The sequence below is a fragment of the Dasypus novemcinctus genome, chromosome 1 (assembly GCF_030445035.2).
Source record: "Dasypus novemcinctus isolate mDasNov1 chromosome 1, mDasNov1.1.hap2, whole genome shotgun sequence".
NCBI lineage: Eukaryota > Metazoa > Chordata > Mammalia > Cingulata > Dasypodidae > Dasypus > Dasypus novemcinctus.
Window position 1 is genome coordinate 98,698,370 of NC_080673.1, and position 24,176 is coordinate 98,722,545.

General features: G+C 37.6%; 1 pseudogene; it reads right to left on the bottom strand.

Moving 5' to 3' along the window:
* Nucleotides 1-4,936: 4,936 nt before the first annotated feature.
* LOC101432609 (netrin-G1 pseudogene) lies at nt 4,937-22,320 on the bottom strand (annotated as a pseudogene).
* Nucleotides 22,321-24,176: the final 1,856 nt, after the last annotated feature.

Consider the following 24,176-nt stretch of genomic DNA (forward strand, 5'->3'; position numbering starts at 1 on the left):
AGCTCTGTACATACACCATAGGCACCTGTAAATACTCAACATTTTTCTTTTGGAAATCATTATATTTGTTAGCCTTAATGTTGTTACTCTTATAATTAAATAACAGGTTGTTAATGAGCTGGGAAATAATGCTTTTAGAAATCTTAGAAACTGGGAAGAGGTACTTCAAATATGCATCTTTCTCCAACTTGACTTTTTGTGTTTCAATTAAAAACACTTCTTTTAATTTGTGAAAACTAAGGCTTAGAATTTCATCGTGTTGGCATTTTTATAGAAGGAGCTGTGTAAAACCCATCAAGTGTCTGTCACAGTGATCCCTTGGTGTTCTAGAGTGAAAAAGTTTAAAACACTTTAGAATAGTGAGTATTAGATGACATTATATAAGACAGGAATTGAATTGCCCTGTAATTTTATAGTGGCAAAACTGAGGAATGTGATATAAAAAATGATTGTGAAACATGGTTGGCGTAGTGGGACTTGTGTTGATTTTTTTTTTTTTTTTTTTTGCTTACCTTGACTTCTGCCCCTCTTCTTGTAACAGTTTGGTTTTTCCTCTTGGAAACTGATTGCTCCCACTTCCTGTGGTTCTGGAGAACCTGCCAATCATAGCACATAACGGCACCACTGGGAAATCATAATCTTTCCATGAACTTTCCGAAGTGAAGGGGGAAGCTTGGCCACTTGGCTGTGACTCCAGAACTGCTGGCTGTCACATCCCTGGCACAAGAAGAAACCCAAGAAAATGAGATTGATGCTCAGGAAGAAGCAGAAGATAAAGGTGACGGCTGGGATGGGAAGAAAAAATTGTTGAGTTGTTCCTGGTTCTAGTCCCTGACTTCCAAGTAACCCTATCCTAGTGTCTGAAGGCTTTTTTTTTAACTTTTATTAATTTGATTTGGGATTCTGTTATTTGCAATAAAATATTTCTGGCTAACAGCAGTAAACTAGTGAGATATTTATTCCAATTACAATTCCTGGGTTCTCAAATTTAGCACAGTCCCTCATCACCCTTTGGACTTCCCTTTGCTAAGGTTTGGGCTCCACTTCCTATTTTAAGCAGAGTAAAGCAAAACCTCAATTGTGTTCTTCTAGTGGTGAACAATAGTCTTTCAAAATTTGCAGACCATCTCCAGTTCGATTTTATTTCTCTTTTGAATACATAGAAACATTGTATATCTCTTAATTTTTGTGCTTAGTCACCTCAATGGTGATTTTAGGTGACTAACATTTGTTGCCGGTGAAATGCTTTCGTGCTAAGGAGGAATCTCAGTCTGTGATCTAAACAACCCAGGGTTCAGAACAGATGATGATGTGAAAATTATATTCTGTGTATAGAACCATATGATTTTTAATAGCAGCAGCAGGATAGCTGTGGGAATAACTTATATACCTTGACATGCCAGGCAAATTCAGACTTTTTAGATAATTCTAAGGAAGATGTTTAATGTAAGATATGAATCTAGGCCATACTTCATACACCATGGGTGCACAGAAAAATGCAGTTCCTTAGCATCCATCACCTGGTTGTCAAATTATTGCTTGATTTTTATAGACATCTGGTTTTTTTAGACACATGCCTCATTGATACTTAAACATACAAAAAATAGTCAAGGTATTGTTGGAATAAATCACACTTTGCTTCTTTTTTTAAATAGATAAAGCATTGCAGGAAATGAGCAAATAAAATCCTGAGCTTGTTCTCCTGTGAATGCATTAATTAATTCATTCTTTCACTTGTTCGATAAGACACATATTCAATGTGTCTGCTGGTACCAGGCCCTGAGGATACAGCAATGAATCAGAGGTCACCCCTGCTTTCCCCATGATAGCACAACTCATGGATGTTACCGTAGAGGAGCAGAATGGCTTCTAAGCACACACACAACAGATAGCACTGGAGCACAAGAATGGGAAATCTCCTCAGATCAGACAAGAGTCAGGTAATGCTTCACAGAGGAATTAACGTTGGTCTATTTGACTTTAGTGAATAACATTTAATTCTTTTCTGACCAGACCACTTCGCCCTCTACACCCCCACACACAGCTGGAACCAAGAACCTCATCCTGTGACAATGTGAAATGGAACTCTTTTGCAATTAGTGATTTCAAAAGAGAACTGTAGACTATATATACGTATTGGTGGTGAAGGTGTTCCAAATAATATGATTTATACCATTAGTTTACTACGATGAGAAAGGAAATGTAAACAATCACAGTAACATTTACTGAAAAAAAGCAGGCCACTCAGTGGTATACGCACTATAATCCCAATTTTTGTTTGTGTACGTATAGATAGTATACAAATAACAGATGGAAGAGATACTTACTAATACATTAGTGGGGGTATCTCTGCAGGATTATGAATCATTTAAAATTAGTTCTTTGTAAAATGTTAACCTTTTAAAAATTTTTTCAATAAACATTTATTCCATTAGAAGGAGATAACTCATTTGGTGGAATTTTGAATCATTTAAAATTTGTTCTTTTTAATATTTTAGCAAAAAGTTTTCAGTGAACAACATAGTCTTAAAAAGTTAATAAAAGTGTTTAAAAAAGAAGGAGGAAAACTAACAATTCAGAGGGCAGAAAGGTTTAAAGGAACCTACTAACTGACACATTTAATATCTTATAATGTTCCTTCCCTTTGTCTATAAGTAAAGTTAATAATTACTTCACCTGGAGCATTTCACCTCCGAATCTTTATCATCTCATTCAAACATGGCAATCGCATTTCCTGCATCAGGGATTGCTTGGGGCCAGACATATGGTATAGTTCTGACCACTGAGACATGACAGTATATGTACTGGGAGGTTTCTAAAAGGAGTAAGGATGAAATGCCTGCTTCTTCCTCAGGACATTGTATGTGGAGGTGATTTCTGGAGCAGCCATTCTGCTACCTTGAGAGGAAACAACATGAGGACAAACCTGACTGGCTGAGAACACAAATTAGAAAAGTAGCAGCTGAATTAAAGAACTTCCTCCTTGGAGTGCCATTCCCTTGGGAGTTTTGATAAGGGTGATAAGAGCTTTTCCTGGTCGTTCAGTTCATTTTGAGTTTATTTTCGGTTGCCAGCAAGCAGCCTACTCAGTGCTCCCTTTTGCAATCCAAATTCTAATGCCCAGCCCTGCCCCCTGGCCACACTACCTCCTGCTCCCTGCCGTTGCCCACTGGTTTACTTTGTTGACCAGATATCTCTTTGTCTAAACTCAAGAGAGGTGTTTAATTCCTTTTTCTCCCAAAAGATTCCCGTTTCTGGGAAAGCCAAAAGGAAGGGTGTTATTTGATACTTCTCACAAAGAATTAAGCCCTCTTTCTGCCCAGTCATGACCCCATTATGTGTTTAGATAACCATATTTTATAAGAAGAGCCCAAACAACCTGTCCTTTGGTTCTTTCATTGTACATTCTTTCCTTTAGCATGCCTTACATCCTAATTGTTATAGGATATAAGGAAAAGGGGCAATTTCAGCCAAAATTCTAACTCCTCCTTTTTTGGAGTAGCTTTTGGACTTGGAGTCTCTAGGACTGAGGAAAAAGGACCATTTTCACACTCTGCTCAGAGTGGAAAGAAGCTTTAATGAGGTTAGGAGGTGGGATGTACCCCCAAGAGGAAGAGACAAAAGAAAGAAGCTTAGGTGATTAGGCCTGGTCAACCAAAGAAAGAGATTCCAGAGGCTTTGTGGAGGGCAGTGCCCACCCTGGAGCTGTCTCATCCTGTCCTGTACTCCTTGGTTGCTGACTCTGGATGTTCCTGTATAAACACAGGTCCTGTTAGGCTGGGACATTAAGACCTTCCACCTTTTGTTGCCATAACAATTAAGATTCTATGACTCTCTCATCTTCATGCTTCTTCCATGTATCTTTTAAGCTGCGAAACTAACACTTCCACTGAGGAACTGTAAATGGATTTGGGGGAAGAGGTTAATGTTTTATACTCACACAAGCTATTCAGCTTCCTAATTTCCAGGTGGAAGTTCTAATTTGCTTGTTAAGCTTCCATTTGTACTGTGGGCCAATGGCTTGAGGGTCCTCCTGTCAACACTTTGGAATTTTAACCCAGAGATGCTGGTTTGGCCTTGCATCTCATTTACTCATTCATTGAAGAAACGGTAGTAAAGTGGTGCTCAGGGAAAGTTGTATTTTAGGGTGTCATTTTTCTGCCCAATAATAAAGAATGTGAACTGTCTTCTTTGCCTGCTTTGTCTATCAGAGCTGAAATTAATGGTTTGTGAGGTGTCCTTACAGAACTTGTGAAGCTAAAAAACTTTCTTAAAAAGAAGTCAGGGGTACAAAGAAACTAGATCATGCTTCAACCTGATTTTAAAATACAGAACTTGCCATCATTATTTCAAGAGCAGTATAAAAATAGGTAATATTGAGCAGAGAACATTTTATTAAATATAACTCTTGTATTTTTTTAGTGCTAGCCTATTGTCAATGAATCAATAAGTATTAGCCACTAAGTGCTTCTGCTATTTTTAATTATAATAGTTATATCTATCATTTACCACTTAATAAGTAAGTAGTACTTCTGTTAAAAGTAATTTCCTACTTGAAGTTTCTCCTATATATAATTATAAAAATAAGTTTCTGGTTAACTGCAGAAATGTTTTCTTATTAAAAATATACTGTAATTTTATTTCCAGGCATTTATTAGATTCCCAGCCCCTGCCCCAGATATGCCTGTTTTATTTATTTCCTCACATCATACAAAGTGTTGAGTGATGTTGGTGTAGAAAGGAACCTTGTTACCCCAGATGAGTTTTGTGGACACTTGTTCTTTAGGGTGTTAATAGATGTGATTTGTTTAAGCAAGTTTGGGAAGCTTTAGCCAGTAATCTTTATTCTAAGCATTTCCACTGGAGTTCAATATCAATGCTTATTTTTTATAACAAGTAATTATGTTTACTAGGCTTCTCATTTGTATATTCTTATTTACTGGGCATCATTCTCCCTTCCATGCACCTTTACATCTGAGAGTGCATAAAAATAGTGTTCCAAGTGTTGCTCATCTACAAATATTTCCCTAGTGTCTGGTCTTAAAAGCCTTAGCCATAGTTCTGTGATTTTAAAGAAATCTCGGAAAGCAGACTTGGCCCTATGGATAGGGCGTCTGCCTACCACATGGGAGGTCCGCAGTTCAAACCCCGGGCCTCCTTGACCTGTGTGGAGCTGGCCCATACAGGTGAGTGCTGATGCATGCAAGGAGTGCTGTGCCACGCAGGGGTGCCCCCCTCATAGGGGAGCCCCACGTGCAAGGCACTGTGCAAGGAGTGCGCCCTGTAAGGAGAGCTACCCAGCATGAAAGAAAGTGCAGCCTGCCCAGGAATGGCGCTGCACACATGGAGAGTTGATGCAGCAAGATGACGCAACAAAAAAGAAACACAGATTCCCATGCTGCTGACAACAGAAGTGGACAAAAAGAAGAACACGCAGCAAAATGGACACCAAGAACAGACAACTGGGGCAAAGCGGGGCGAATCCGGCTGTCCATAGAGGGAACCCATATTATGCAGCTAAGGTCCAGCAAAAAATGTGAACCTATCTTTGATTTCAAAGTGGATTATTTTGCTATTTGTCATGTACTCCAGGGAGTACTCTTCTGTGCAAATGATTTCTGAGACCATATGCTGTGATAAATCCTTCATGGATTTAGGATCCATGTGAAAAGCATTTAAGCAGTCTGTGTCATAATACTGATGGGGCTGCTGTATTTGTTCATAATCAAGAGGTTTCTTCAGATCATTTGGTCTGGATACCCTGACAACTGTGTTGTGTGTAAGTTTAATGACTTTGCTTCAAGACAGAGTGATGTTAATCTGGAGAGGCTTGGGATACTTTTTCCAAGTAGCAGACTGCCAAAATGTGGTGGGATGTCTTTCTTCCAAACCAAACATCAGCTCAGGGGGATGAGCCAGCTCAGGGATAGCTGCATCAAACTCATTATTGCACATGTAGGGTTCTCCCATTCCACAGAATGTCTCCAGAGGGTCTCCATAGGTAATATCTGGAGGATCTAGTTTCACTTTTAGATGGTTTGTCATGTCCATGGATTCCAGCTGACAGGCCACATAATCCCAAATTTCCCCTTCTGTGTAAATCTGAGTCTTACAGACATCATAATATCCCCACACCAAAGGGTAAAGCTGCATCACTGAGGACCCTAATCCAAAGAGCTTGAATTGGCAAGAATCTTGACTAAGACACCTCTGAATTGTTGGCAGTCTTTGTGGTAACAAAAGCAAAGTTTTTGCTTATCTGTAATCTATGGCTATTTTACTTATACATACAAATATATACCTATATTTAGGGGTAGATCTGTGTATTTAAAAAAAGAAAAAAAAAAAAGAGGATGAGACCTCACAGTAGATTCTGCCACCAAATGTGAAGTGTTACAATATTGTGTGCATTTGAGTATATTGAGGACTTTGCTGGAAGCCTAACATACTTATGTGATAGGTGTCAAAGACAACTTTCAGCTTTTTCTCTGTCCTAGCACATACCAATTAGACTCAGGTCTATTTTGTTTTTTGTAAAAGATGTAGCAGGTAATACTTTAACCAAGTGATGGGTCTTCCATTGTACATCTGATAACTTTGAGTGGTCCTCGATGTTCACGACTCACAAAAGATGCTCAGACGTGCTGAGATATCAGTTTCGGAAGCATAGGCATGAGTGTCTATAGCCCAGTGTCTGTTTTCCATCAATTATTCTATTTTTCTGGCACCAACACCTGTGTGGCTCGTTCGCCCTTACACCGGCCGAGCAGAGCCGATTGCATCGGGCAGCGGCCTTGACCTGCCTTCTCCGCCTCGGGTGGCTACCTTGGAGCCCACCAGCGGCACCTAGATTTGCTTTTCTTTTATACCATCCAAAACATTTCTTCACATTCGTTTTTAGTTTTATTGATTTTTAAATAAATTGTTTAGGTTTTGTTTTAGTTGGAGAAACAGCAAATGTGCTGAAAGGGAAAGGATTTTGAATCAGAGACCAGACTTAGAAACCTACCCCTGATTTCTTACCATGTGACCTTGGTTACACCTCTCTGAACCTCAGTTTCCTTATCTGCAATGAAAGAGGTGTACTAAGTGGAAGACACTTAACTACTACTGTTTTTTAAACCTCCTCCCCTCCCCCCTTATCATCTGAATAGCACTTAGGCATGGTGAATGGTTTATATTTCGTGGTAACAAGCCACAGAGCTATTGCCATTTACAAAACAAATTTAATTGACGCTGATGCTATTTTTAAGGTCCAACCAATACCACAGATTTGCTTCCTTGCAAGTATAGATGTAAGCAAGTATATTATTAACATTGCTTTAAAAGTTTAATACCTACATGTCATTCACTTAAAATGCTGCTTTTGCAGCAGTTACTTGAGGTCAATAGGCTTCTTGTCTAGATTTGAATGGACTTATCAGATGACTTAATTGGCATAGTGAGCTTGCCCTACAGACAGCTTTACTTAGATTTTAGTTCCTTTTTTTTTGATGATTTCTCATTTCTTTGTAGATTGTGGTAGTTTTCAGATGCACATTAGTAATCTCAAATATGCTAGTTTTTCTCCCCCCCCTTTCCTACATTGCCTCTGGTGGAGGAAATATGATTTAATGTTACAACAATAATAATAATAACAATTGTATAGCACTTTATATTCAAGGCTTTTCTGTATCTGTTCTGTAATTTTCATCTCCATATAAACTCTGTAAAGTAGGTGGCACAAGGAAAACCGTCTTCCTAATTCAGATGAGGAAACTAAGTCCCAGAGAATCTATGATTTGTCTGAAATCACAAGAGTGTTTGGAATTCATTGTTAAAATTACCTGTGCAAAGATTATTATTTTTAAAGATTTATTTTTTTAATTTATTTCTTCTCACCCTCTCATTGTTTGCACTTGCTATGTCTCTTCCTTGAGTGCTCATCTTTTTTTTAAGGAGGCACCGGAAACTGAATCTGGGACCTCCCATGTGAGAGGGAACCACCTCTGCTCCTGCTCTGTTGTGTCTCTCATGTTTTCCTCCTTGTGTGTCTTGTTGTGTCATCTTGTTGCGTCAGCTCACTATGTGAGCCCATTGTGTCAGCTTGCTGTCCTGCTTGTCTTCTTTTAAGAGGCACTGGGAACTGAACCTGGGACTTCCCATGTGGTAGGTGGAGCTCAATTGCTTGAGCCACATCTGCTTTCCAGATTATTTTTACTGTATAAAATAAAGTGGGTTCTTAAACTTTTTTTTTGGACTGAACACTTCGAATCTCTGATGGTGTTTCGCTCCAGATAACAGCAGAGAAAAATAAAATACACATTTTTGTCTCTTTGTTTCTCTCCTCAACCCAACTAGTTGAATGAACCTCTAGTTTTAATAGACCTGCTTATGGATCCCAGGCTGATGTACCTGATAAGAAAAACTGTTTTGGCTGATTCATGATCCTATTTTACATGTGTATATAAATGTCAATTCTGAAGACACATGGCATAGATCTTTCTCCTAGCAATGCACTTTGATATTTCTTAACCACAGAACAAGAAGAATAAAAGCTGATCAACTTGTTCAAACTCTGTTCCATGGGGAATAGCAAACATCAAAATATTAACATCTTTTTTTTAAGAAAAGAGAATGCTGTATTCCAATAAGTTTAACAAATTCTGCCTATCATATCATGGACTCTCTTGGAGATTCACTTTAGCATATAAAGGACGCTAGGAATGCTGTAGTAAAGAAACCCTCATACCTCTTTTTAATAAAGATTTCCCCCACTTTATCAAACCACATAGCCTCCCCCCACACCCATTTGGGGAATTCCTATCCGCATTGCCTTTGGGTAATGGTGGATACTTTCATCTGATTCTCATGAGTCTTAGCCGTGTCTGCCACCTCGCTCCACACCTACTGGCAATGTGTGGTTGCATCACCTTTTGAGGAGTCTGGGACTGCTAGGTCCTGAGCAATCCTTTTCTTTTTTAACCTAAGCCTGATTTGAGGAAAGTCGCTTTGCTCTATTTAACAGTCCAATGTGTTTAGATTGTTACGGAGCTCATTTATCTGCTTTTCATTCTAAAAGCGTTTTGTAGACCACAGATAGGGACCTCCTTTTTCAGTGTCAGCAGTCTTTCCCTGTGTCTCTAAAGTTCTATTTATTATTTCAGTGATAGTTGAGACTAGAATTTATCTTAACATAATCTTCCCTTCTTCCATTATCAGGAAGGTTGAGTGGCAGAAGAATGTTGCAGATGAACAAATGGATCTGGGGCCAAGAGGCATGGGCTCAAAGCCTACTCCTTCCTAGCTTTGCAAGTGAGGCAATTTGCAAAACTGCATCTCTAATATGCAGATAATAATGTTATTATTATCTTCACCGATGATGCAGTTAATGATGAACACTCACTCACTATGGTCTAGGTCTGTGCTTATCCATTACTACTGAAATTTAGATGGATCTGGCTCTCATGACTTACTGGACCTGCAACGAATAAGCACTGAAACATTAGCCTTATCATTATTATTCTTTCGACAATTCTATTAATTATGTTGTAATTGTCAAACCCTCTCTGATTCCAGAAGTGGGGATAACTTTGATATAAATTGTTCATTGAAATTTTAATTCCAGTGCCCAGAGTTCCCGTTATGGAATTGAAATGTTATTTTGTTGTTATTAATAGCTTACACCAGTAAAGTACAGACTATTTTCTTTCTTGCTTATTTGAAAGAATTTGCCTGCCAAACTAAACCTCAGGGTAAAAGAGCTATGCATGTGGGAATGTGTCAGGATGTATCTAAATGAGCTTCAGGAAGGAAAAAGAGGCAATTATGCTAAACCTTCTGGAAATGCACAAACATCAAGAAAGTCAAAATTATGGAAAAAACAACCCAATTCTATTCCTGTGTTTATTTTTTATTTATTTTTTTGCTCCTAACCATTTCATTACATTTTGGTACAAAGTGAACGAATAGCTTCATTGTAAATTTGTTGTCACAACCTAAATAAAAGGCTCAAAAATGAAGAAAGGTAGGTTTATGATTTCTGTTCTATGCCTATTTATTCCTTTTAGAATTATAGGGGATATGGACTTGGCCCAATGGATAGGGAATCCTGCCAAATGGGAGGTCTGCCATTCAAATCCCGGGCCTCCTTGACCCACGTGGAGATGGCGCATGTGCAGTGCTGATGCATACAAGGAGTGCCCTGCCACGCAGAGGTGCCCCCCATGTAGGGGAGCCCCACGTGCAAGGAGTGCGCCCCGTAAGGAGAGCCACCCAGCATGAAAGAAAGTTCAGCCTGTCTAGGAATGGCGCTGCACACATGGAGAGCTGAGGCAGCAAGATGACGCAACAAAAAGAAACACAGATTCCCATGCTGCTGACAACAGAAGCGGACAAAGAAGAACACGCAGCAAATGGACACAGGAAACAGACAACTGGGGGGGGGGGGCAGGGGAGAGAAATAAATAATAAAAATAAAAAATAAAATTACAGTTTTCCTCTCTTGTTGTGGGAATAATTCTTGCTCAAGAGTTTTGAGTGTTAGTTTGTTTGAATCAACATTAGTTTCCTCTTCTTTTTTTATTATTGTTTTTAATTTATTGCTCTCCCCTCCCCCCCCCCCCCCAGTTGTCTGCTCTCTGTGTCCATTTGCTATGTGTTCTTCTGTGTCTACTCTTATTCTTGTCAGTGGCACCCGGAATTAGTGTCTCTTTGTTGCGTGATCTTGCTGCATCAGCTCTCTATGTGTGCTGTGCCATTCCTGGGCAGACTGCACTTTTTTCACACTGGGTGGCTCTCCTTACAGGGAGCAGTCCTTGGCTTAGCCAACCACTTTTCTAGAGCATCCATTAAAAATATTTTATACTTTGTGAACCAAGATACAAAATCCAGAATGTAATGCAGATACTTATATAACAAGAGAGAAAACAAATTTCCACAATTTTTATTTTACAAAATCAAAATAAAATAATAGTAATTGAGTACAAGCTTTTGTAATATAGTTTGGCTAATGAGAAAAATTGAAATCTTTTTTTAAAAATAACATTCTGCTAAAATTGGAGTTAAATTTAGTGTTCCATATCATCATATCAATTGCAAATGTTCATCTTTAAAAATAATTCTTAGCTCACAGAAACAGATTTGGTACATGGGCCATAGTTTGCTGAGCCCTGCTCTAGAAGAAACTTCAACTGGAAAATAACAATTGGGAGATTTCAATTAGCTTTTAAAGTGCTTTTATTTTATAGTAACTTCAATGAAACTCCTCATTTCTTTATATTGGCAATTTTTAAAAATCTTTGAGTATTAAATTACAATACCCTATGTGGCTAAAGTGGCAGAAAAAGAGAACTCTCAATAGATTCTGTGTGGGAGTCTTTTCAGGAAGGGAGTTTGTCAAAATGTGTCAAAATTCTAAAAAAGTGCACATACACTTTATTTGACCCAGTGCTTTCCTTCTAAGAAATTAATGTAATGAGGATTATATCAAAGCATATATGTGTGAGGTTCTTTATCACAGCATTGTTTATTGTAATGAAAATAAGGGCACATCCTAAATGCTCAGCTTTAGAGGGATAAGTCAACTCAATTAATGTGAAGACAAAAGATTATTATGCAGCTAATGCAAATTATTTTGTGGAACTTTATTTATTGACATGGAAAGATGAATACAATAATATGATTAATTGTTCTTAAAAAGCAAACTACAAACATTATGCATAGTGTTTATAAAATACGTGCAAGCATACACATAGAAAAAATGGGATTACAGGCTAAATGTTAACAGAGTTTATCTGTGAGGTAGAAATAAAGATTATTATTATAAGTAGCATAATAAGTACTATTTTCTATTTTTAATACATTTATTTTTTAATTTTTTAAAGATACTTTGGATTACATAAATGTTAAATAGAAAATACAGGGGATTTCCAAATGCCCCCCTCTCACACTTCCCACATTAACAACATCCTTCATTATTTTGCTATATATGTTACAATTGATGAACACATATTGAAGCATTGCCACTAACCATGGATTATAGTTTACATCACAGTTTACACACAATTTTCTAAATTATGACAAAATATATAATGGTCTATATCCATCATTGCAATGTCATGCAGGACAATTCCAATGTCTTGAAAGTGTTCCCATGTTAGTCTTCCCTCTCCCTCCCCACAGAACCTCTGGTGACCACTGACTTTATATCAATGATGAGTTCTTCCATTGCTAGAATAATAATAAGTCCATGGTAAAATAATAATAAGTCACTTTAGTCTATTGTTCATTCTCCAATCTTGAGAATTTTGGGATTGTTGTGTTACATATAATTTTGTGTGTGCAAATGTTATGCTTTCTTATTTAAAAAAATTTCAGGACGAGCTCTATAAATAAATTCTAAAGGAAATGTTATTTGCTTTAAGGCATTGGACCCCAACTTAGATTATATATTTTATTATTTTTTATGTATTCCTTCTATACAATATTAATTTTTTGGTTTCTGGTAATGCTCTTTATTATTTAGTTATATAAGTTGTAGGTTTACAGGAAAATCATAGAAAAAATACAGAGTTCTCATATACCAACCTATTATTAACACCTGCATTAATGTGGTACCTTTTTTACACTTGAGGAAAATATATTACTGTAATTATACTATTACTATAGTCCATAGTTTACATTAGTGTTCATTGTGTTGTAGAGGACCATTTTGTTATTGTTTTTATTTATTTAATTTGTATCTAGAAATATTTACACAAACTAAAATTTCCCACTTCAATCACAATACATTCTACAATTACAATAAGGATAATGTAAGTATCCATTCACATATGGTGGAATATGCTTCATATGACATTAATGCAAATGGTATATAATAAAAGAATGCAGAAAACATCATAATTTAGAAATATTGTAATTCCATGGTAATAACCTATCAATGTTCTATGATAATAGCAGTCTTAGAAATAGCAAGAGAGGCAGTGCCTATTTTATTTTATTTATTTTTAATTAAAAATTTTTTGGTCTTTTTTTTAAAGATCCATAGATCACAAAAAAAGTTACATTAAAAAATATAAGAGGTCCCCCTATACCCCACACCCCAATCCCCCCACTCCTCCCACATCATCAACCTCTTTCATCATTGTGGCACATTCATTGCATTTGGTGAATACATTGGAGCACTGCTACACTGTATGGATTATAGTTTACATTGTAGTTTACACTCTCCCCCAGTACATTCAGTGGGTTAAGGCAGGATATATAATGTCCAGCATCTGTCCCTTCAATATCATTTAGGACAACTCCAAGTCCCAAAAATGCCCCCACATCACATCTCTTCTTCCCTCTCCCTGCCCTCAGTAAACTACAGTGACCACTGTCTCCACATCAATGATACAATTTCTTTCATTGCTAGAGTCACAATAGTTCTATAGTAGAATACCAGTAAATCCACTCTAACCCATATTTTATTCTTCCATCCTGTGGACCCTGGGATGGTGGTGTCCACTCCACCTCTAAATTGAGAAGGGGCTTAGATCCCATGTGGCTGATGGATGTGATTCTCCTGCTTGCAGATGTAGGCACGCTCAGTTCCCTGGTGTGGTGGCTGAGCATCTTCACTTCCCTGTTAACTGACCTGGGTAAGTCCAATGAACCGGAGAGTAAGTGTTGCAACTCTGATGAGTCTCAGGGCCCAGCTGACACATGGACAGTCCAGAGATTCAAGTCTCCTGAGTATACACCAACCCCAGTACCAACCACAGATTCAGTAAAAGTGACAGAAGAGGCATGTGTAGAAAGGTCACATGAGTTCAATTCCATTACACTCAAGGAGCACAAATTCCAAAGTAGGGCTCACTGGAAAGGCAATGAACTCCAGAGCCATCTGTCATGACCATAGAATGTGTGTCTCCATAGCCCTCAGGAGCACCAGTACCTGGGGTTGTATCTACTTTGGCTATCTCTGGAATCCTGCTGAGACGGGTGTAAGTGTGACCCATCTGATGACCTCCTGACTCATTTTGAAGTCTCTTAACCATATAAACTCATTTGTTTACCCATTTTATTCAAGGTCTTTTTCTAGTTGTATAACCAGCTGGTGATTGGAAATAATCCCTCAGTGCCAGGGAACCTCAATCCTGGGAGTCATGTCTCACACTATGGGGAAGGTAATGCATATTTACATGCTGAGTTTGGCTTAGAGAGTGGCCACATTTGAGCAACATGGAGTTCTTAGGGGGTAACTCTTAGGCACCCTGCAGATCTAGACCTAGCTGAAATTTTTGGCACACAGGCTCATAAGCATAGTCATCAGTATCAAGGGCTCAACATTGCACCAAACTTCTTCACTGGTCTTTGGCCTTGCACTTGGGGGGTTGTTGATGTTCCATTGGGTAATGTGACAGGGCTCCCCTGGTTAGGAACTCAGCACTCCCTCAGTTGTCATTTGTAACTCTGCCTACTATGAAAATATCCAACGAATATCTGAACATTTTTATATACCCTATATACATGCCCTGGAGAACTCCTTCCCAACCATGTGTTCCCCATCAGTAACACCCCACACCAGTGTTCCTCCCCTGCCATCTGTGAACACTTCTGTGGCCCAAAACTTCTTCAAAAAATGAGGCCTAATATATTGCCAAATTTAATTAGTAGGAAAATGAAACAGTAATGATTGGTTGAAAGATTAGAAATAGAATACATACTAATTTAGAAAAACTAAAATAAAGTAAAAAATAAATTGGGGTATTAAAAAATGAAAATATCATAAAACTTTGTTTTTGACATTTTGCCTTTCATTACTTGTATATAGGTGTTGCCCTGTATGTACAGAGGCAAGGCAATCTCTTTCCTTCCTCATTGTCTACATCCTTTTTAAAAAAATTTTTAATTTTGTCTTCAAAAAAGTTTTAGATCACACTAAAGTTACATATACAATATAGGGGACTCCCATATATCCAACATCAAACCCTTTTTCCCATTCCCCAGCAATAATCTTTTTACATGGTCATGTTATATTTGCTACAGCTGATGTACTGATATTGAAACAGAGCTACCAACCATCGTTCAATTTTGGTTTACATTATGGTTTATATTTTAGACTGTACACTATTCTAAATTTTTAGTTACATTATGGCTTACATTATAGTTTGCAATTAGACTATACACTTTTATAAATTTTTGGTGAAATTTAACATATCCTATATCCATCATTGCACAATATTGTGGAACACTTCCATTGCCCCCCAGTTACCCCTGCTTCCATCCATTCTATTCCTCTCTCCCCCTGCTCTCAGTGCCCACAGAGAAAACCAAGCTTCAATGCTTGGAGGACCAGATTCATAGATCCTTGCAACAATGTGAGGGCTTGACACACTAGACTGTTTTCATCCTTTGGGAGTCAACAATGCCCTCGATAGACACCCTTCCCTCTGTTTGAGACTATCAGGCCTCCCCAGGAAGGGGGTACATCTTCCCACTATTATATGGGTCTCCACCAAATGATATAACATCATATGACAAGATGAGCATTCACACACTCCCTAGAAGCTTGCCCTGTGCCAGATGCCCCCCATTAACCACCTTAAACAAGTAACCCTTCCTTATTATATTTTCTAAAGAGTTTTCTCAACCTTATAGTTTCAGTCACATACCTGACAATCTCCCATGTTCATCTGCTCCCCCAACCCTCCCCTCAATTCCTTAGGCCATCTGACCCATCCTCCCAATCTTAGCCCCCCTCAATCCTGCAAAGCCCCACCAAATAGTATCCTTATGCCCCTGTCATATCCCTTCCCTGCAAAACTAATTACCTCCACTTTGTCATAGATTTCACCCATGTAGACACCAGCTCACAACCTTCTTCTCCCTCCAGTTTCCTGTAAGCCTATTATGCAGTCTCTAGCTCTCTGAAACAGCTTGATTTGCTTATTTCATATCAGAGAAGTTACGTAGTATTTGTCCTTCAAGGCTGGCTTGCTTCACTCAATATAAGGTCCTCAAGATTCATCCATGTTATCCCATGTGTTAGTACTGTATTCCTTCTTACAGCTGAGTAGTATTCCATTGGGTGTATATACCACATTTTGTTTATCCATTCATCTGTTGATGGGCATTTGGGTTGATTCCAACTTTTGGCAATAATGAATAATGCCGATATGAACTTGGTGTGCATATATCATTTTGTATCCTTATTTTCAGTTATTCTGGGTATATACCCAAGAGTGGAATCACTGGGTCAGATGACAAATCTATAGCTAGGTTTTTGAGGAAGCACCAAATTGTCCTCCAGAATGGCTGAATCCTTCAGCATTCCCACCAGCAGTAGATGAGGGTTTCCATTCCTCCACATCCTCTCCAACACTTGTAGTCTTCTGTTTTTTTAATAGCTGCCAGTCTAACGAGAGTAAGGTGGTATCTCATTGCAATTTTGGTTTGCATTTCCCTAATAGCTAGTGATTTTGAGCATCTTCTCATGTGCTTTTTAGCTATTTGTATTTCTTCTTTGGAGAAGTGTCTGTTCAAATCTCTTGCCCATTTTTAAAATGTGTTGTTTGTCTTTTTATTTTTGAGATATAGGATTTCTTTACATATGCAGGATATTAGTCTTATATCAGATATATGGTTAACAAATATTTTCTCCTATTGGGTAGACTCTCTTTTCACTTTCTTGACAAACTCCTTTGAGGTGCAAAAGGCTTTAATTTTGTGAAGGTCCCATTTATCTATTTGTTCTTTAGCTGCTCATGTTTTGGGTGTGAAGTTCATGAGGCCATTTCCTATTACAAGGTCCTGTAGATGCTTCCCTACATTGTTTTCCAAGTTCTTTATGGTCTTGGCTCTTATATTTAGGTTTTTGATCCATCTTAAGTTGATTTTTGTATAAGGTGTGAGAATGAATGAATCCTCTTTCATTCTTTTAGATATGGATATCCAGTGCTCCAAGTGCCATTCATTGAAGAGGCCATTCTCTTCCAGGTGAGTGGGCTTAGTGGCCTTATAGAATATCAGATGACTGTATATGTGAGTATCTATATCAGAGCTCTCAATTTGGTTCCATTGGTCAGTATGTCTATCCTTGTGCCAATACCATGCCATTTTGACCTCTATAGCTTTGTAGTATGTTTTAAATTCAGGTAATGTGATTCCTCCAATTTCATTTTTCCTTTTCAATATGTCTTTGGCTATTTAGGGCCTCTTTCCTTTCCAAATAAATTTCATAGTTAGTTTTTCTAGTTCATTAAAAATGTGCTGTTGATTTTTATTGGGATTGCATTAAATCATTAATTAGTGTGGGTAGGATAGACATCTTAATAATTTTAGTGTTCCTATTCATGAACAGGGAATATTCTTCCATTTATTTAGGTCTTCTTTGATTTCCTTGAACAGTGTTGTGTAGTTTTCTGTGTATAAGTCTTTTAAATCTTTGGTTAAATTTATTCCTACGTATTTGATTTTTTTATTTACTATTGTAAATGGTATTTGTTTCTTGATTCCTCCTCAGGTCACTCATTACTGGTGTATAAAAATGTTACTGATTTTTGTACATTGATCTTATAACCTGCTGCTTTACTGAACTCATAAGTTTAGAAGGTAGATTTCTCAGGACTTTCTATGTATAGGATCATGTCATCTGCAAATAGTGAAATTTTTACTTCTTCCTGTCCAATCTGGATGCCTTTTATATCTGGTTCTTGCCTCAGTGCTCAAGCAAGTACTCCTAACCCAATGTTAAATAGGAGGGGATACAGTGGGCATCCTTATCTTGTTTTTAGAGGGAAAGGTTTTAGGATTTCACTATTGTAAATGATGTTAGCTGTGGGCTTTTCATATATACTCTTTATCATGTTCAAAAAAGTTTCCTTCTTTTCCTATCTTTTGCAGTGTTTTTTTCAAGAAAGGGTGCTGTATTTTGTCAAATGCTTTTTCTGCATCTACAGATATGATCATGTGATTTTTTTCCTTCGATCCATTTATGTGGTGTATTACATTGATTTTCTTATGTTGAACCATCCTTGCATACCATGGATGAAACCCACTTGGTCATGGTGTATAACTCATTTAATGTGCTGTTGAATATGATTAGCAAGTATTTTGTTGAGGATTTTAGCATCTAGTTTCATTAGAGAGATTGGTCTGTAATTTTCCTTTCTTGTGGTGTGTTTGTTTGGCTTTAGTATTAGGGTAAATTTGGCATCATAGAATGAGTTAGGCAATGTTCCTTCTATTTTGATTTTTTGAAAAAGGTTAAGCAAAACTGATATTAGTTCTTTCCAGAATGTTTGGTAGAGTTCACCTGTGAAGCCATCTGGCTCAGGTCTCTTCTTAGTTGGGAGGTTTTTAATGACTTTTTCTATCTCTTTACTTGTGATTGGTTTGTTGAGATCATCAATTTCTTTTTTCTTTAATGTAGGCTGCTTATGAGTTTCTAGGAATTTGTCCATTTCCTCTAAATTGTCTTTCTAGTTGGATTAAAGTTTTTCAAAGTATCCTCTTATGATAGTCTTTATTTCTGTGGATTCAGTGGTGATATCCCCTTTCTCATTTCTTATTTTGTGTGTTTGCTTCTTATCTCTATTTTTTTTTCTTAGTCTAGCTAATGGTTTGTCAATTTTATTGGTCTCAAAGAGCCAGCTCTTTTGCTTGTTTATTTTTTCTAGTGTTTTCCTATTTTCTATTTCATTTAGTTCTGCTCTGATCTTTGTTATTTCTTTCTTTCTTCTTCCTTTGTGTTTAGTTTTTTAAATTTTTTGTTTTTTACTAATTCCTCCAAGTGTGCAGTTATGTCTTCAATTTTAGCTCTTTCTTCTTTTTTAATATAGGCATTTATGGCTATAAATTTCCCTCTCAGTACAGCTTTTGCTGTATCCCATAAGTTTTGATATGTGTGTCATCATTTTCATTAATTTCAAGGTAGTTACTGATTTCTTTTGAGAGTTCCTCCTTGACTCACTATTTGTGTAAGAGTGTGTTGCTTAACTTCCATATCTTGGTGCCTAATCTGGGTCTCTGGCCTTTGCAGATTTTCACCTTCATTCCACTGTGGTCAAAAAAATTATTTTGTATGATTTTAATCTTTCTGAATTCATTGAGACTTTCTCTGTGGCCTAGCATGTGGTCTACCTTGGAGAATAATCCACATTTGCTTGAGAAAAATGTATATACTACTGTATTTGGGTATAGTGTTCTGTATATGTCTATTAGGTCCAGATCCTCTAACATATTATTCAAAGTCTTTGTTTCTTTGTTTCTTTGTTTCTTTATTGATTCTCTGTTGAGATGTTCTGTCCAATGGTGGCAGTGGTGTATTAAAGTCTCCCACTATAATTGTCACGGCATTTATTCCTTCCCTTAGTTTTTTCCAGTGTTTACCTCATGTAGTTGGAGGTGTCCTGGTTAGGAGCATAAATGTTTATGTTTGTTCTTTCTTCTTGACAGATTACCCCTTTTACTAATATGTAGTGTCCATCTTTGTCTCTCACAATAGTTTTACATTTAAAGTCTACTTTGTCTGATGTTAGTGTAGCTACTCCTATGCTATTTTGGGTTACTGTTTACTTGCAAGATTGTTTTTTAGACAATCACTTTCAACCTCCTTACATCTAAGATGGGTTTCTTGTAGATAGCATATAGATGGGTCATATTTTCTTATCCATTCTTCCAATCTGTGTCTCTTGACAGGTGAGTTTAATCCATTGACATTCATTGTTATTACTCTCAAGGAATTACTTACATTAGCCATATTTTCTTTGGATTTGTGTATGTCATATGTTGTTTTTTCTCTTTTTGTCTTTTTAGTTGTTCTTACACTCTCTTCCAACTCTGTCTCTCCTGTTTTTCCTTTCCTTCTGCAGAATTCCCTTTAGTATTTCTTGAAGGGCAGGTTTCTCGTTGGCATACTCTCTTAGTTTCTATTTATGTGTGAATATTTTGTACTCTCCATCATTTTTGAATGCCAGCTTTGCTGTATTCTTTTCCAATATTCTTGACTGGAAATTTTTTTCTTTTAGTATCTTGATTATGTCATACCATTGCCTTCTTGCTTCTATGGTTTCAGAAAAGAAATCAGCACTTAATCTTATGCAGCTTCCCTTGTAGGTGATGGTTTTCTTTTCTCTTGCTGTCTTCAGTATTTTCTTTGTCTTGAGCATTAAATAATTTGACAAGTATATGTCTTGGTGTAGGCCTGTTGGGATTTATACTGTTTGGGGTGCATTGTGCTTCCTGGATATATCCATCCAACTCCCTCAATAGGTTTGGGATGTTTTCAGCCATTATTTCCTCCAAAACCCCTTCTGTCCCTTTCCCTTCTCTTCTTCTGGATGCCCATAATGCACATGTTTGTGCATTTTGTGTTGTCATTCAAGTCCCTAAGTCCCTGCTGGTTTTTTCCTATCTTTTATTGATCAATTCTAATATCTGTTTGATTTCAGATGTACTGTCTTCCACATCACTAATTCTTTCCTTTGCCTCTTCAAATCTGCTGTTATTTGCTGAGACAGTATTTTTGATTTCTTGGATTATGCCATTCATCACTATCATGTCCATTATCTTTTTGAGTATGTCTACAATTTCTTCTGTATACTCTCAAAGTGTTTTCTTAATATCCTTAATCTCTTCCTTTACTCCATTAAATTGGTTCATGACATTTGTTTGGAGAGCTGTGATCAGTTGTTCAATGTTCTGCTCCTCTTCCTGGATTTTAGTTTGTTCATTGGATTGGGCCATGTCTTCCTGATTATTAGTATGGTCTGTAGTTTTTTGTTGCTGTCTGGTCATTATTTTATCTTGATGAGTTTGCTCAGTTGATTAGCTTTTCCATCTAGTCTCAGGATTTATTTAGGTGTTATTTTTGTGTGTGTTATGTCTTCTCTTTGACACTTTGTTCTTCTTATTCTATTTCCTTGTTGTTGTTTAAGTTCCCTTGAAGGAAAATATAGGGCCAGGGAAAGCAAAAGAGTTAAAAAAAAGAAAAAGTGTAATAATAGTATTGATAGTAGATGTAAGCAGAAGAACCATGTGATACCCAGGAGAATAAATATTAAATTTGTGTAAGCTGTGTAGAGTTATAACAATAAAAAAGTGGAGTACCTACAATGAGATGGTAAACTGAATTATGGAGAATATAACATGAATTAAAAGTTCTGTGTGATCAGGAGAGAGGGAAAGAGAAAAGAAAGGACAATAACATAAAGAGTGAATAAAAGATAGAAAACAGGATAGAGGTGTTAGAAACAAAAAGTCAGAAAATTGGGGGCTAAACAAAGAAAGATGGAATGTAAGAGCAACAAGAGAAGATGGAAGATAGAAAGATCTAAAGGAAAGGGTATAGTGTTGGTAGCCAATATCAGTGCACACAGAAAAGAGGATATCGAGGATGAGGAAGCACAACAGACAAGAAACACTGCCTGCAGCACCTAATAGAAAAAAAAAGAAGAGAAAAAAAAGTCAATGGGGGATAAAGTGGAAGGAAAGATAAGAAAACAAACAAACAGAAAGCACCAGACAAGGCCTCAAGTAAGGTGGCCTCTTTACAATTGAATAAACTTCTTAGGAATCTGTCCTTCCCCCTTTCTCCCTTTCTCACTTCCCTCTCTCCCAGGGCAGCAGGAAGGTCATGTGAGAGCTCCCTTCTGAGATTCAAATGGGACCCGATGAACCAACCCACCACAGAAAAAAATGACAATTATTCTCTTTGAGAGCTAGCATCCACACCTTGCCAGGAACCCTAAGTATGCTATTGGAAGCCTACCAAGCATGTCCTCTTATCCCCCTCCCTTAGGTGTATTGCATAGGACTAGTTAATTTCCTGACTCCACCTTCTCCCAGGCCAATTTTCCTTACCCCATGGTGTTTAGGTAAATCGGGCTCTTTCAACAGATTCACCTCTCTTCCTATCCTCTCTCTAAGCCAGCTAGCATGCTCCTCCAAGCTCAAAAAGAGCGGGGACTAGACATTTTAACCTGCATTCCTTGGACCCCACTGAACCGTTCACCAGAATCCTCCCACTCTCGAAGTTTAGCTGAGACTGGTGGGCTAGGGGAATGCCTGTGTTAGGAGAGAGCTAGGTCCAGAGAACATGGGCTTGGGGAATGCAGGTTTGGGGTACACAGGGTTCAGGGAACAGGTTTGGGGATCATGGTTTTTTGGAATAAGGGGCTCGGGAACTCCACCATGTGATCAGAGGTGTTCAGGGAATGCTGTGGCTAGTAGCCCTAGTGGAAAGGCTTAGCCTTCCCACAGCTTGTGGGTTCAAGTGCCAGAAGCCCATGATTTTACCTTGAGCAAGCACTCCTTTTGTTGTATTCTCTCCAGATCAATATCCATAAACCTCATGCTTTACGGGTTCCCAAAACAGCTCACTCAGGCAGGATTCGGTCCTCACTCAGTTGGGTTTTTGCAGGAGAGATGATGAGGGTGCACTCACTCAGATGCCATCTTGTCCTGCCTCCCAAGTACTACTTTTTGACTGCTTGCTTGGTAACTGTAAGCACTCTGGGAAATGCTTTCTATAGAAATATGGTTATTTCCATAGCATGAGACTTGGAGAAGTTAAATAATTTCTCACTTTACTCTGTCCACACAGCTAGAAAAGGGACTAAAAACCAGTGGACCTGGATTTTGGACTCAAGTGTGTTTGATTTCAGAATTTATGATGCTATCTCACATGCCATACTGGCTCGCTTATTTTCTTTAGGCTAATTTATAATTTTTCTCTTTCTTTAAATAATTAACTGGGTATTTGGGAGAAAGTTAAATATGATTTTATCAGGTATAAGTACATTAAGAAGGCTCAATTGTCATGTAGAAGATTTAACCATTTCCTGTTCCATTACTTCTGTTTCTGGGGACGCCCACCTTCCTGTGCTTTCCGCTAACCCAAGGGACTTCCATAAAGATTTGGAAGGACAGAAGTCCTTTAGCAATACCTGCTAAAAAGCCTAGGTATTGTAGCTAGGCATTTTTTCTTGACTAAGTTCATAACCTAGTCAAGGAAAATTTGTTTTTCTCCAAAATGAAGAATAAGCTTCCATATTTTAAAAGTAAATTCCCTCACATCAGGAGACATTCTGAGTCTAAGTGCTTTTCAGAATTAGTGCAGGAAGTGGGAGTAGCAGTTGTTAATTGGAGATCAAGAAATTTCCTCTCACTCCCCACTGTTCTCCCCACTTCTTAACACATTCTGTTAAAAGTGAAGAGGGCTAGTATGAATACAAGAGAGGAATGTTAATTCATTGAGCTTAAATCTTATGTGCTTACAGAATGTTGCATCTACCCCAAATATATTATCACCTGGATTTAGACTTCATATTTTTTCAGTATGCTACAGATGTGATAAAAATGATGGCTATTAACTCTGACATTTTCCATTCACTGAAAAAGATGAACTGTTCTCTCCTCCTAAATTGCTCATTAAGATAATGAGTCCTGTCACCAAAGGTCTGTGATCATCTTGCCATTTTGGGTTGCGTGATTACTGGATAACAGAACACAGTCAACATGATCAATTTTTTTTCTGACCTGTTTTGTCACATCTTTTGTTTCCAGCACCTTGAAAATGGCATCATGGGCAAATTCATCTTTTTCTGGAATTGTGAAGAACCAAAGTTTTATTTATGAATGCAGTTAAATGATCTATTTTGGGAAGATCCAGGTTTACAGACAGACAGGTGGGGCTGTGTATCGTTATTATGGGAGACACATGGGAAATCTTGAATCACTGGTAAATTAAAAGAAATTATCAATATAAATCTTTGTATTGGGTTGAGAATGTAATGGTTATTACTGATTAAATCATTTTGGAGTAGGTAAAAATCAGGTTGCGCTGAGGATAGTGAATAGTTAAGAATGGTAATGAGGGGTTGAAGAGGGAATATAGAGAACTAGTATATAATAGAAGGTGTGATTTATTTTAGTTCCCATTCATTCATCTATTCATTAAACAAGTATACTTTTGAGGTCACTAAGTATTGAGGACACAAAACTGAGCAAGATGGACCCCAAACTCTCTTCTCATGGAAACTAGTTTCTTAGGTGGATGCTAAATGGCATCTTCCATAAATCTTGAGGGTCTATAACTCTCTCACCCCTCACCTATATATACTCATAATTATGATGACCGTGAAAATGAAAGGGAGAGGACAATGCGAAGGGCTGACTTTCTTAGCTGTATAAAGTTTAGATTGATTCAG